The following is a 13924-nucleotide window of genomic DNA, read 5'->3' as shown; positions in this document are numbered from 1 at the left end:
GGGCCACGGGGAGGGAATGACCATGCTGCGTGAGCCCCTCTCGGCGGCCACAAGTGACTCGTGGGCCAGGGGGAGGGACCGAAAGGTGCTCCTTCTGGTGACCGGTCGTTTGGTCATTAGGGCCTTACGGCCACTGGCCTTTTATAATATAGATAAATAATGCGGATCTGCCTCACACTCATTAGAGTGCTGTAAATGAATGTTTAGGAAACAAGCCAAATGAGCAGATATAGATTTAGAAGGATAACACAGATGGAAATGCAAGGGATGTACTGCAGTGCTAAGAGCCAATGCCCAAGCTATGTTTTTATATGTTACTAGAGGCCCTGTGCACAAAAATTTGTGCACTGGGGGGGGGGGGGAGAGGGGGAACCTCAGCCCGGCCTGTGTCCTCTCGCAGTCTGGGACCCCTCGGGAGATAACACCCTGCTGGCTTAGGCCTGCTCCCAGGTGGCAGAGGGCAGGCCCAATCCCTAGGAGCAGCCCCTGGTCAGGCTCAGAGCAGGGCCAATTGGGGAGTTGGGGCGCCGCGCCCTGTCATGCACAGAGCAGGGCGGATTGGGAGGTTGCGATGCCACCCTCAGTCACGCTCAGCGTAGGGCCGATTGGGGGATTGGGGCACCGCCCCGTCACACTCAAGGCAGGGTCTATGGGGAGGTTGCAGCGCCACCCCCTGTCACGCACAGAGCAGGGCCCATCAGGGGGGTTGGGGCTCCGTACCCTGTCACACACAGAGCAGGGTCGATCAGGGGGTTGGGGAGCTCCCCCCCTGTCATGCACAGAGCAGGGCCCATCAGGGGGTTGGGGAGCTCCCCCCTGTCACTCACAGAGTAGGGCCGATACGGGAGTTGGGGCACCGCCCCCTGTCACACACAGAGCAGGGCAGATCAGGGGCTGGGGCACCGCCACTGTCACACTCAGGGCAGGGCCGATGGGGAGGTTATGGCTCTACCCTGTCACACAAAGAGCAGGGCCCGTGGGGGGAGGGGGGGTTGGGGCGCCACACCCTGTCACACACAGAGCAGGGCCGATCAGGGGGTTGGGGAGCTCCCCCCTATCAGGCACAGAGCAGGGCCGATCAGGGGGTTGGGGCGCCTTCCCCTGTCATGAACAGAGCAGGGCCAATAGGGAGGTTGTGGCCCTGCACCCTGTCACACACAGAGCCACAGGGTGATCAGGGGGTTTGGGCGCTGCCCCCTGTCACGCTGATCCCGGTGCCGGGAGGCATATTACCCTTTTACTATATAGGATAGAGGCCTGGTGCATGGGTAGAGGCCTGCTGATTTGCCCTGAAGGGTGTCCTGGATCAGGGTGGGGTCCCGCTTGGGTGCCTGGCCAGCCTGGATGAGGGGATGATGGCTGTTTGCAGCTGGTCACACACCCTTCAGGGTGGGGGTCCCCACTGGGGTGCCTGGCCAGTCTGGGTGAGGGGCTGAGGGTTGTTTTCAGGCTGGGACTGAAGCTCCCAACTGCTCCTTTTTTTCTTTTTTTTTCTTTTTATTCTGGGCCAGCTTTAGCTCTGAGGCTCCAGCTCTTAGGCCTTCGCTTCTGAAAGCACGTATCTGGTTTGTTTGGGTTCTATAATCGAAACAATGTATAACTCCAGCTCCAAGATCCCAGCTGGCTGAAAGCTGGTTTCTGGGGTTTTGTTTAGCTTCTATATGTTACAATGTTTCTTAAACTGCAAGCTCAGAGCCCGGCAAGGCAGGTGGGGAACGTTGCAGTCCTCCGTCACTGAAGCAAGCAAGCCTCATGTTCAGTTTAAGCTGCCTGGCTGCTGGCCGCCATCTTGGCTGGCAGTTAATTTGCATATCACCCTGATTAGCCAATGGGAAGGGTAGCAGTCGTACACCAATTACCATGTTTCTCTTTTATTAGATAGGATACACATCCAAACCATCTTAAGTAATTATAAGGGGCACATGAAGAGTGCCCTCAAGAATTTTCAAGCCCCCAAACCATGTTTTTTTGAGCTGAATTTCTTGGTGATACATACTTCAATTAATAAGTGAAACATTAAGTTGGTAAATGGGATAGTTTTTTAGTCTTAAAACACTTTATGTGTCATTTATTTTGCTTCAGATCTCTGTTTTGGTTTATACAGTAAGACAAAATTATTAAGATGAAACCAACAACTGTTTTCCTGCAATTTGTATTGACATTTTGTACTCAGAGTAAAGGTCATATCAAACTGTCTGATACTTCACTGATTGGTTATACTTTCATTTAATTTACATTGCTCATCTTTGACCTGCATTGGGATTACTGCCAGTTGCCTGCTGGGAGCTGCTACAACTTATGGTGTAGGCACCAGTTGAGGATGCAGAGATTCAAAGGTTTGTTTTGGCCCAACTCATTTCACTGTTCATCTTGTTCTCTTGATCTTAAAAATAAGAACAGAAATGCTAACCTTTGTAACCTTACAGGAATATTCAATACTCTGCCTAAGTGATAGAGAAATGTTCCAACACAGTTGGACTTAAGGTCATTTTTATACCCTATGATCATAAGAATTTTTTTAAAAGTACGCACTTTTAACTGGATGAAAGAACCAGGAGGAAAAACTTGGTGGTCAATGCAGATGACCATTTGATTTTGCACACAAGTAGTGAAAGTTTTCTTCAGTATGGAAGGAGAAGTAAGGATGAGCATTATATTAAATATATTATGAAAAGAGGTAAAAAAATATATTAAAGCTACATGAGTCACAAGGGTCTGAAAGTGTTCTTTTCCTTTCTATTTCATATGATTTTTAATAGAATATAGTAAGATAACTCCTCAAAAATATGAGAATATTCACATATTAAAACTAATAAATCCCTGGCTGGTGTCACTCAGTTGGTTGGACATCATCCCATCCTCCAGAAGGTTGTCATTTTGATTACTGGTCAGGGCACATGCCTGGTTGCAGGTTCAATCCCTGGTTGGGGTCTGTGTGGGAAGCAGCTGATCAATATTTCTCTCTCTCTCTCTCTCTCTCTCTCTCTCTCTCTCTCTCTCCCCCCTCCCTCCCTCCCCCCTTCTCCCCCCTTATCTCTAAAAATCAATAAAAAACATTTAAAAACTAATAACATTAACGAATCATGGGAAATGTGCTATATGATTTAAAACATCAAAAACGGAGCACTGATGTAGTATTTCCCAAAGCATTTCTCATGGAGTGTTCATAGATGTTACAGGAGAAATACCGCTCATGTTGAAATCAGAGAAATGCTGAGTAAAAAAGAAATAAAATATGCTTCTTTGCTCTGAAACTTCACAGAGCCACTAATAGGTTCATTAACGTTCATCCAACAAAGGAGCATGTGTGTGGCAGTGACTGAATTCATGTGAGCACAGAACCTTTCTGTGTTTTCCTACCCAGCAATTACCAAACCTTGTTCCATGGCATAGCATATTCTCCAGAAGTGCAAGCAATAATTCAAAAAACATTTATAAAGAATGATGTCCGTTATTAGTGGGTCACTGTTTATGTCTCCAAGGATTCAAGAAAGAGTAAATGGAAGTCAATTAAGCAAGAGACTTTTAAGTTAAATGTATAAGAACATTTCTCATAGGGAAGCTAAACTGGTCAAATGCAAGTGCCTGGAGAAACATAGTATAAGGAAGAATTAAATATGATGTGCAAATTATCTCTATTCCTGTTTATGTCATGATAATGGCAATTGTCAATATTTGAAAATCTGCAGAAACTGATAGATTACAAATATAAATTCCTACTGGAAGAGAAAGGCATTCACAATATGACAGGAATTATTAAGGATAAGAATACTCTGTCTTCATGAGATTTGTAAGTAAGGATAATAAAGTAACACCCCCAAAAAGTAAAAAAAGCCCAACAGTTTCTCTAAAATTGATTAATATATATTTTGTTGAAGGTGATGAAATTTGAGCAGAAATACTGAGTATCAAAAGGCAAATGTGAGATGCCAAAATTGGTAGAATAAAAATGAGAAATGTAAGAAGTCAAACTAGATTGGAGGTCTTTTCAGCAGATTTTAAATGCATCTCATGAAAAGAAGAGGGTCAGATTAAGTTGCTTTTGAGAAAGGCCTTCTGGTTTGGCTCAATGGATAAGAGCATCTGCCTGCAGACTGAAAGGTCTTGGGTTCAATTCCAGTCAAGGGCACATGCCAGGGTTGTGGGCTCTAAACCCAGTAGGGGGCTTTGTACAGAAAGCAACCTATCAATGATTCTCTCTCATCATTGATGTTTCTATCTCCCTCTCCCTTCCTCTCTAAAATCAATAAAATGTATATTTTTTAAAAAGATGCCTTTGTTTGAGAAGATAAAGATGGTAAATTCTTATTTTTTACAGAACTGTTTTAGGAGTCAGGGAATTCAATACTCCAATCTAAAGATGAAGAAACAAATGCAATTTTTTAACAGATATCAGAGCCCAATAATTCAGCTGTCTGTGATATTTAATGTTTGAATTTTAGAAGACTTTTGGGAAAATCTTTGCTATTTAGGAGAATGATTAAATGGACAATATAATGAGGGTAGGCTAAATGTCTTTATTTAAGATACTTCACATTTATTATTTTAGAAATACAACACATTGAGCTTCATCTAAAATACCACATCAAAAGCAGGGCACACAGTTCCATGCTCTGCACAAAGCAATCACTTGGCAATTTTTGCTAACTTACAAGTTAAACCTTATCAAGGCTTACTGGGTTATAAGCCAATGCAATTTTCTAAACCAAAGATGTGAGATTTACCAATTAAGCTCTAAAACAGGAAAGGTTGCCCGGTACACCATTTCAAAGCATTAGAGTTACAACAATAAATCATTCAAAATGTCATGCCTGAAAACTCTAGCAATAGCGTTCGAAGTCAGACCCCTACACTTCCCTGTTTGACTAGATTTCAAAACATTAAAAACAACAACAAATACTAAGTATAGTTCGCTAAGACAGGTAAATTTCTATTTAATTCTATACATTTTTATTTGCTGTCATTCATTATCACCTTAAATAACAACAAACAGTAGAAGTCTGATACTACACTGCTACTCAAAATAGGGAATATAGAGAATATTAGTGGGAATATTTAAAATATCTTAATAACCAGAATGAATAATTTACAATTCAAAATTTAAAGTATATTTAGTCCCTTATAATCTCTAAAGAAGCTATGCTTAAAATGCTTATCAAGTGATAAAAGCTATAGCACCAATCATTTTAAAGAAATCATTCCATTTATAAATCATGTAAAAACAAACCTGCTGATATGACTGTTTTCATTTTGTACATCTGTCATGAGCTATATGATACAGTAGGGTTTGAGCCAACAATGGACAAAGGGGATCAGAACAAACTTTTCCAACTTCCTCATTAAATTGGTCATCAACAGGTGACCTATCTCCATAGGCAGAGTTTTTCACATTAATGACCTTGTTCAGTAAATCCTTTCTCTGCTCCTGTTGAACACTTAAAATTTGTCTAACCCTTATAATACCTCCTGCGAGTTTTATATATCCACCATCTCCATTATTGACTCAGTCACAAAAATACTTTATTGGCATGCCATTTAATTAATTAGCTTAATTTTATTTTGCTTCAAATTGTATGACATTTTTCTTTTTGTAATACCTGCTGCTTTTATAGTTTGTTAATTTCACATGTTCAAGTAATTACTTTTAATGTTTTTTGAATCACTCAGTCCACTTGAATACTTGAATAACAGACACTTTCCTAAAGCTAAGAAAGTATTGCACTGTTGGAATATTTGTATTGAAGCCAAATCACTCAAAAGTGCTCATTTTCTAAATGTTTAACTATTCCCATTTTATAACTTCAATTTAAATAAACACCGGCTTGATGTAATTTTTGAACTGTGTTTTTTTTTTTTACAGCTCCCGAACTGAAGGCTGCCCACTGAGGTGCAAACACTCTTCCTGTTTTCATCGTTTCAATTCTCAGCTCTTTAGATGCACTAGTACTGCAATTCTTTATTATTTCATGTTGATTTAAGAGATTAACTAGATCTGATTAACTTGATCTGTATCTTTTGACACCTCATCCAGGGATCAATGTATGGCGAATTATGTAGTGCATAATAAAATACCTAGACAGTTTTCTAAACTTTTGGTTGAAGTTCTCTACTCTGTCTCCCCAACATTACACAAATGCCATCTATACGAAATCCAATAATGTTCTAGTATAAATATTCCTCACTGAAACAATTTTTTCCTCAAATAATTATCTCTAAACTTTGATATAGCATGTCAGATGTTATTCCTTTCAATACCTTCATTATCAAATTCTTGCCTTTTACATTTTAAGTAGACTATTTAAACTCATACAAAGTAGTTGAAGTTTCATAAATACTGATCAATGTTACTTGTTTTATAAGTTTAGCAAAATGCTGTTTATTTCACCATAATTTCAAATTGAAACAGTAGGTTATATGGATATATATTTATGCCCTCCTAAGTATTTCATGGTTGAAAATGTGGTCAATTATTTTTAACTAAAAAGTAGACTGTGTTAAAAATTCTTATGGTATATTCTAAATGTTTGTTCTATTAACAGTTAAAATTCTTGCGTTTAGATTTTAAATGTGTCTTTATATGAAACTGACTCTACATGTCTTATTAATAACATATTTTCCTTACTGGAGCCATGAACTTTAACAAAACATGATTGCTACATGATTAAATATGTAAATGTTTAACATTTTCAAATTTTCATGACAACTTTTGAGCACCATTTGCACCTGACAACACATCACTAGTAATAGAAAGGCAGTCATATTTTTGAAATAATCAAGCTGTTTCCATTCCATAAATTTTGAATTCACTGTTGCACGTACCAGAAAATGTTCCAAGCTGCAGTTCATTATTAATATCACTTCTTAGTTCCCCTGGAAAATCTGATGACATGCTTGAGATCGGCGTGTGATGGAATGGTACCGAGTAGTCTGTCAATGAAGGTGGAATAGCAGCAGGATCAACTGAAGTTGCACGGGGCAACCTTACAGAAGGTGGCTGATACACGAGAACCCTTTTCTTTGGTCGGGCTGCTTTGTGTTACTGACATAAAGATTCACCTTTTAGCAGGGGGGCCTCCTTCTTCATCAGAGGACCTTTCTGTTGGTAGGTCAGTCACATCCAATTTCTTCTTCCTTGCCTGACTGGCTGGAATCTCTGAACTATGCTTACTGGGGGCCACTATCACTCTTGTATGAATAGTGTTGTCTAAAATCAATGAACAATTCTTAGTGAGTCCGAGGACACGTGAACTTTCTATTTCTGTACCCTGTTGGCTGGATCCTTCCTTAGCTTCTTTCTTTGGTCTCAGTGGATACCAACAGCCATCTTTTTGGAATTTGATCATATCTACATCGGAACAGTCATTGAGAATTTCCATTAAAAGCCCATCTAAAATTAAATTTTCATAGGCAGCTTCTTTTTTACACACAGGACATACCCAGGTGGGATTCTTCTCATTCATTTGCAGATATGAGGCAGCATCAAAACACTGTAGATGTATACAAGTCTCTGCTCGGCATGGGTTTGTCAACCTCATTTTCCCTAACGGGCACATCAAGGATACCACAAGGTCAGTTATAACAATTTCACTTTCAAGATCTGCAGCAAATATTTCTTTAATTCGTGCCCTAGACTGATCAGGGTCTCTAATAGCTTTAATTTTTAACCTCTGTAATAACATGGCTGATGTGAGCTGTCGGACAAGATATGCAGACATGGAGTAATTCTTTCCAATGTTTGATGACCAAAAGATGGAAATCTGGTTTGGCACAGCTGAAGATAACCTAACTAAAGATGTAATATTCACAGTGTGTCCAGGGCACCTCTGTTTAATCGTTGCATTAGGAGGTGGTGGTGGTGGTGCGTACTTAGATGAAGGAACAAGCTTCCCATTTACTTTTATAGATAAATTCTCGAGATAGTCATCTTCTTGAAGGCAACTTGTCTCTGCCAAGCAAAGTCTCAGCTGAACTTGGGCTCTATAATCCTTCCCACCATCTGGCAAACGAACTCTGGATATGCATATTTCTATAACCTGTTGAGGGGTCAGAGTAAGAATAAACAACTCCTCTTGAGACCGTTCAATACTTCCTTGAGCTAAACTCGTGGGCTCGATGAGAACATGAAGGACATCATAAAAGGGCAAGTTTTTTAACTGCACATCAGGATGGGCAGGAGGGATTGCTTGACATGGCTGCTGCATCTCAAGCATGGGCTTAGTATCTTAAAGCAACACAGAACCAACAGGGAAGGACGGTGAGTGAGAGATGTCACAGAAGTGGAAGGCAACATGTGGATTCCAGCCACAGCCAGGTCAGTTTCTACAGGTGATGAGCTACCATCCAAAATGAAAACTGAAGATCTGAATGTGGATAAATCAAAAGGTCCTTCAAGAGTTCGTGGGTACAGGTGTCTATGATGCAATTCTCAAGTTTTATTTTTTAATTTTTTAGATGGATTAATTCTTATTTATTTTTAAATTCCATTTGGATCTAGTCCATTTCTAAGGTTTATGGGATGAACTTTGGTTTACAGAGAAAAAGTTGTAGTTAACGTTAGGATGCTCAGGTTCCAACGTGTCAGCTAGGAACTTTAAACACAATAATGAACACTGCAAACAATAAAAGGAAATGAAACTAAGCACCAGAACTAGCAAAACAGAAAAACCACAAAAGCAATTTAAATGTTAAGCATGCTATTCAGGAGGCAAATACTGTGCTAGCACCATCTGTACAAAAGCTACTAAGACAGACCCTGGTTTGTAGCTTACAGAGGACTAGGAGTTCTGCCCTCTGGGCTCAGTGAAATAAGGCAGGGAGCCCAAAGGTACCACAGGAGTCCAGGTCAGAGGATGCCCTGGAGGGGAAGGGGGATTTAGGAACCCCAGGCCAATTCAAGAGTAAAGAAGTGAAGTAAACAGCTACAGAAGATCCCAAGCACTGGGTGGAGCTTGAACCAAGAGTGCGGTAGGACCTGGACAATCCTCAAATCTTGTCCCCTGTTGTTGAAACAAAATGAAACTCTCTTCCTGACTCAAGTGTTTAACAGGACCACCTTTGCTTACCAAACATTTCTTCCTTTCACCTCTCAGTGAAGGGAGATTAGATTTACTCTCATATTAATATAATACCCACTATTGCATTAATTCACACACACCTTCCATTTTAAAAAAAAATTATTAAACTGGTTCAGTCTCTTAGAAAGTTTTCATTCAGTCCGTTCCTATAGAGATCCTAAGAGGTTCTGAGTCATGCCCTATGTAGAAATAAGGCCTAAGGGGTCCGTTAAAAGTGTCATCGAAAGTCAAGATGTGCAATTTGTCAGCCATGTTATAAAATGAGATCTCCCCCATCTCATAGTCCAGGAAAACACCGATGTCTCTGGGCTTCAATTCAGACAAGAGAGGGAAGGGAACAGCTCCAGGGGCATCAGAGTCATTCCCGTGCCGCCTAATCTGTCAGCTTCCCTGAGCGGCCGACAGGCTCCTCCTCAATCTGGTGGACAGAGAATCTTTGCAAACTCCGATCTCCCATGTGGTTTTGTCTCCCACTTCTACCTCCCAGAACTGCCTGCCGGAATGAAAGTATGGAAACCCCAGGACAACTGTGCTGACTATAAATCTTTTTGGAGAATCAAGAACGTCTTGCCTTCTCTTTGTATATTGCACACATTTTTTTATCCTCAGAGACAGTCAGGTTAGGGTGTGCCGTTTCAGGGTCTAGAACAGGGGTGGGCAAACTTTTTGACTCGAGGGCCACAATGGGTTCTTAAACTGGACAGGAGGGCCGGAACAAAAGCATGGATGGAGTGTTTGTGTGAACTAATATAAATTCAAAGTAAACATCATTACATAAAAGGGTACGGTCTTTTTTTTTTTTTTTTAGTTTTATTCATTTCAAATGGGCCGGATCCGGCCTGCAGGCCGTAGTTTGCCCACGGCTGGGACTCTAGAATGATATCTACTCTAAATGTCTTTGTAATTCTCTGCAAAGCAGAATACTGGAAAGGAAAACTGAAGCCTTCCTCCCATAACTGGTCTGAAAACATTGATGGGGGGTGGCACCTGAGAGTTCTTGTCGAAACTTTTGACTTGTAACAGCAATTCCGCATCCGTCAGCACCCTGCAGTCTGCTATCTGGCTTAGCAGGCCTTTGACTGTGGAATCGTACTCTGAAACCTAGGTTATATTAGCCCTGAGTTTCTTTTCAATCTCCTTTTCTTCATCAGCGAATCTTGAAAAAACTGCTTCTCACTCACGTTCTAAAAACTGCCTCAGGAGCTCAGATTCAGAGAGTAATTCCAGCTTTTTGGTTTCCACCTGCTTTCTCAGTTCTAAGGACTTTTTGTTTTGAATGCTTAGTGATTTCCGAGCATCTGCCAACCGCTTCTTCAGGACCTCAACGTGACCTCTGAGCTTTTGCCTGTGATGAGAGGCAGCCTCCGCCAGGGACCTCACCTGGTGGCCCTGGTGGTCAGGAGGCTGAGTGCACAGGGGACACAATGTGACGGAAAACCCCTATTCTATAAAACTACTGTTTGGAATTCTCTGCTATTCTTTGGACGGCCTCTTATTCTGAAAAAGTAACTTTGCTTTCTAGCCTGCTTGAATAGTGGGGGAGATAAACTTAGCTGTCTGACCTTGTAGGCCAGAGACTAGATACACCCAATGCCATGCCAGGTGCATTTTTTAATTGGATAGAACTGTATAGTTTTCAAGGCTGCCGCCAGCAAGCACACATAGAGCTGGCTCTTCTATAAAAAGGGAAGTTCTGCTTGTAGTTTTGCTTAGATTTTGGATTCATTTCCCTAAGCCCGCCACGGTGAATAAAGTGTAACTCCAAACTCTCGGAGCGCTGTCTGGTTCTTGTCCGGTTTTTCTATAACAACAACAGCTCTAGGAACCCCTCACAGAAGAGGGTCAGGGCCCTGTTGTGCTTCTCACATAAGCGTGTCTCTCCCTGCTGCTGCTTCTTGTCCCTGGTGGACTGGAGGGACCTTGGCTGTGTCAACCATCTTTTCCAGCTGGGTGTTGCTCCTCAAGTCCCTCTCTTGGCATGAATGACGGCACACAGGGCGAGGGAACCGGTCCTGCAGATCAGCCCAGGGCTGCTGGATGCAGGAGCGACAGAAGTTGTGCCCACATTCGATGGTGACAGGGTCTTTCGGGTCATCCAGGCAGATGGGACACTTGATTTCTGCCGGGAGTCCTGCCAGAGCTGCATCAAACGCCATCGGGCCCTGAAAGAAGGACGGGACTGAGGTGGGTTTCTTTGGGAAGCTGGGCTCTGCAGTGAGAAGTGGATGCACCGGAAATGTCAGTCCTCACTTTGCTGGTGGCCTGTGAGTCCTGTGCGTCCCCTGACCTTTTCATTCCAGCTGCCAAGAGAAGTCCTTCCCCCAGCCTGCAGCCAGTCACAGCTCAGCTGGACAACCGCTCCTCCAGATTTGGAAGCTCAGAGGACATGCAGCTTCCTTGGTCAGTCGTTACCTCCAGATTGTACAGAAGTCTCACTTCTCTGACCACCAGCTGAGTCTCAACTCTTTGTGAAAATAGAGACAGAAGCATCAATCAGACCTTCAAACCTTAGAGGGAAGATAGGGGAGGGTGGGGGTAAGGAGGAGAGATCAACCAAAGGACTTATATGCATGCATATAAGCCTAACCAATGGACACAGACAACAGGGGGCATGAGTGGGGGGATAGGAGGTGACGTGGGGATAAGGACACATATGTAATAACTTAATAAATTTTAAAAAGAAAGAAAGAAAATCCTCAGTTTCAGGCTCCTCCCCAGCTCAGGTCCTAGTCAGGGCGCTTGCAGTTGGCAACCAATCAGATGTGTTTCTCTCACTTTGATATTTCTCTCCATCTTTCCCCCTCTCTGGAGCAGGGTGGCTCCTGGACAGATCCTCTCTCAGTGCAAGAAGCCACAATCCTCAACTTTTAATTTGAAGCGCAAGGCTACAGCTGCTCTTCAATAAATGCAACACCCTATCAGGCCATGCTTACGTCCACTTTTATTCCGCCCAGCAAAGCTAGCAACAGTGGCCATTCACTGTAGCTCAGAAACCTAAAACTAAAAGAAACCATATTCCTCAGCTCCTCAGAATCCACCATTTTATACCACCCGTGGGTGCAGCTGTTGCCACAGCACCCCTCCAAGCAGCTGCCACCAGGGCCCCCACTGCTGCCTTCAGCAACATTCTGCACTGGGCTTAAGTATATTTTTAAAAGAAAATTATATTAATAGACTTAAGTCTGCTTATGTTTAACAAAAGCACATATTACAATAAAATTTTTACAAGAATTGTGCTGCAAGTTCTAATGAGAAGAGAGAAAGTACATGATCTGAAAATGATTATTTGAAAAAAATCTCAAAGAAATCAACTTTCAAAGGAAAAGTGGGAATTATTGGACAAAGTCAGAAACAAAGGCACTGTTGCTTTATTTTTAAGATCATTTAAAATTTAAGGTCATTTTTAAAAAATTTTCAAAATCATTTAGAGTGCCAAATAATCTGTTGAAATAGCTGAATTATATAAACATATACCTTTGTTTGATAATAAAAAAGTAGAGTATTTTTTTAAAAATAGGTTTGCAATAAGAAGCCTATTTATAAGCAAATATTTACTTACTGAAGTTTCAGGTCAAGAGTCAAGTGCTACAAGGAAGTTTTTTGTCTCAGTTCTTTGACCACATTTCTCCTAATCCTAAAGCAAAGTGAACCATTTGCTTGTAGGATTTCTATACTTTTGGCATTGAAAACATATGACTTTCAATGCATTCAATCAGAAAATAAGCATTCTGTGTGAGGGCTACTGTGTCGCATGAACACTGTTATGCAGGGAGATGCAAAGCTAAGAAACTCATAGCTATCTATACTCAAGAAGCTCTATTACCTCAGGTACCTTCTTACTCTGGGAACATTATGTCACAGATTTATAAGGATTACATGAATTAAATAAATGGCACTTAGCTTAGCCAATAGGAGGAGCTCAACAAAAGATTTTTTTGCTTCTATTTTGGGGGCATTGAATTGCATATGCCAAAAGCCTTACTATATTATAGTGGACTAATTTCCAAATATTTTTGTTTGTTTTAATTTTGTTTGCTTTGCTTTTCTACTTCACTAAATTGTGACTAGGTCATATGTTTTCTCCTACAACCTACCTCCATGGGTAGCCTAGAGTTGAAACTTGATATCTGTGATTGAAAGATAAGGAAAGGAAAAAGGAACTAAGGAAGGCAGTCAAGGGAAAGATGTATCAAGAAGGGCCATTAAAAAAGAGACTAAAGTACTTCTGCAAGGTAAATGGTTTTCCAGAAAAACTAGAGCAAAGATCAATAAACAAAACGCAAAACCATTAAAAAATTCTCTTGCTCTTCTGCTTTCAGACACCAGGTGATCTTATGTAAAATCTAGAAATTAGTGGCTGAGAATGTTTATAATAAGGTTTAGAAGAGAAAACACCAGAATGACATGAAGATAAAAATAAGGAAGATAAAAACAATGGCCAAATAGGAAAATTGGGAGTTATGTCTTTAGTAACTACAGCAAGAAAGATCAAGCAACTTCTATCTCTGTGTTGTTGTTGTTTTGCTACATTTTAAGCTTTTATGAATGACACCAACAAGTAAGAACCTGTATTGTGCTAGGCACTTGACCAGGATCCTTCCATGCACATTGCTTGTTTATGTCTCATGACAAATGTGTAAGGCACACCTTACATTCCCCATTTTTATAAGCAAGAACTAAACTTTAGGGAAGTCATGCAACTAAAGCTCACAGTTCAAGGACTATTAATGCAAAATTCATCTACAGTATTCTTAACTCTCATTCTTGATTGGTTATTGGTCTCTATTTTGTTGTCTTCTCAATTTCTTCTGAGGTGCCTGGTTAGCAATGAAGAAAATCCAATTCTGGTA

At 41.2% G+C, this 13924-nt stretch overlaps 1 pseudogene; it reads right to left on the bottom strand.

Moving 5' to 3' along the window:
• Positions 1–6772: 6772 nt before the first annotated feature.
• LOC132241749 (E3 SUMO-protein ligase PIAS2-like) lies at positions 6773–12115 on the bottom strand (annotated as a pseudogene).
• Positions 12116–13924: the final 1809 nt, after the last annotated feature.

The sequence above is a fragment of the Myotis daubentonii genome, chromosome 9 (genome assembly GCF_963259705.1).
Source record: "Myotis daubentonii chromosome 9, mMyoDau2.1, whole genome shotgun sequence".
Taxonomy (NCBI): domain Eukaryota; kingdom Metazoa; phylum Chordata; class Mammalia; order Chiroptera; family Vespertilionidae; genus Myotis; species Myotis daubentonii.
This window is presented reverse-complemented; position numbering and strand designations above follow the sequence as displayed.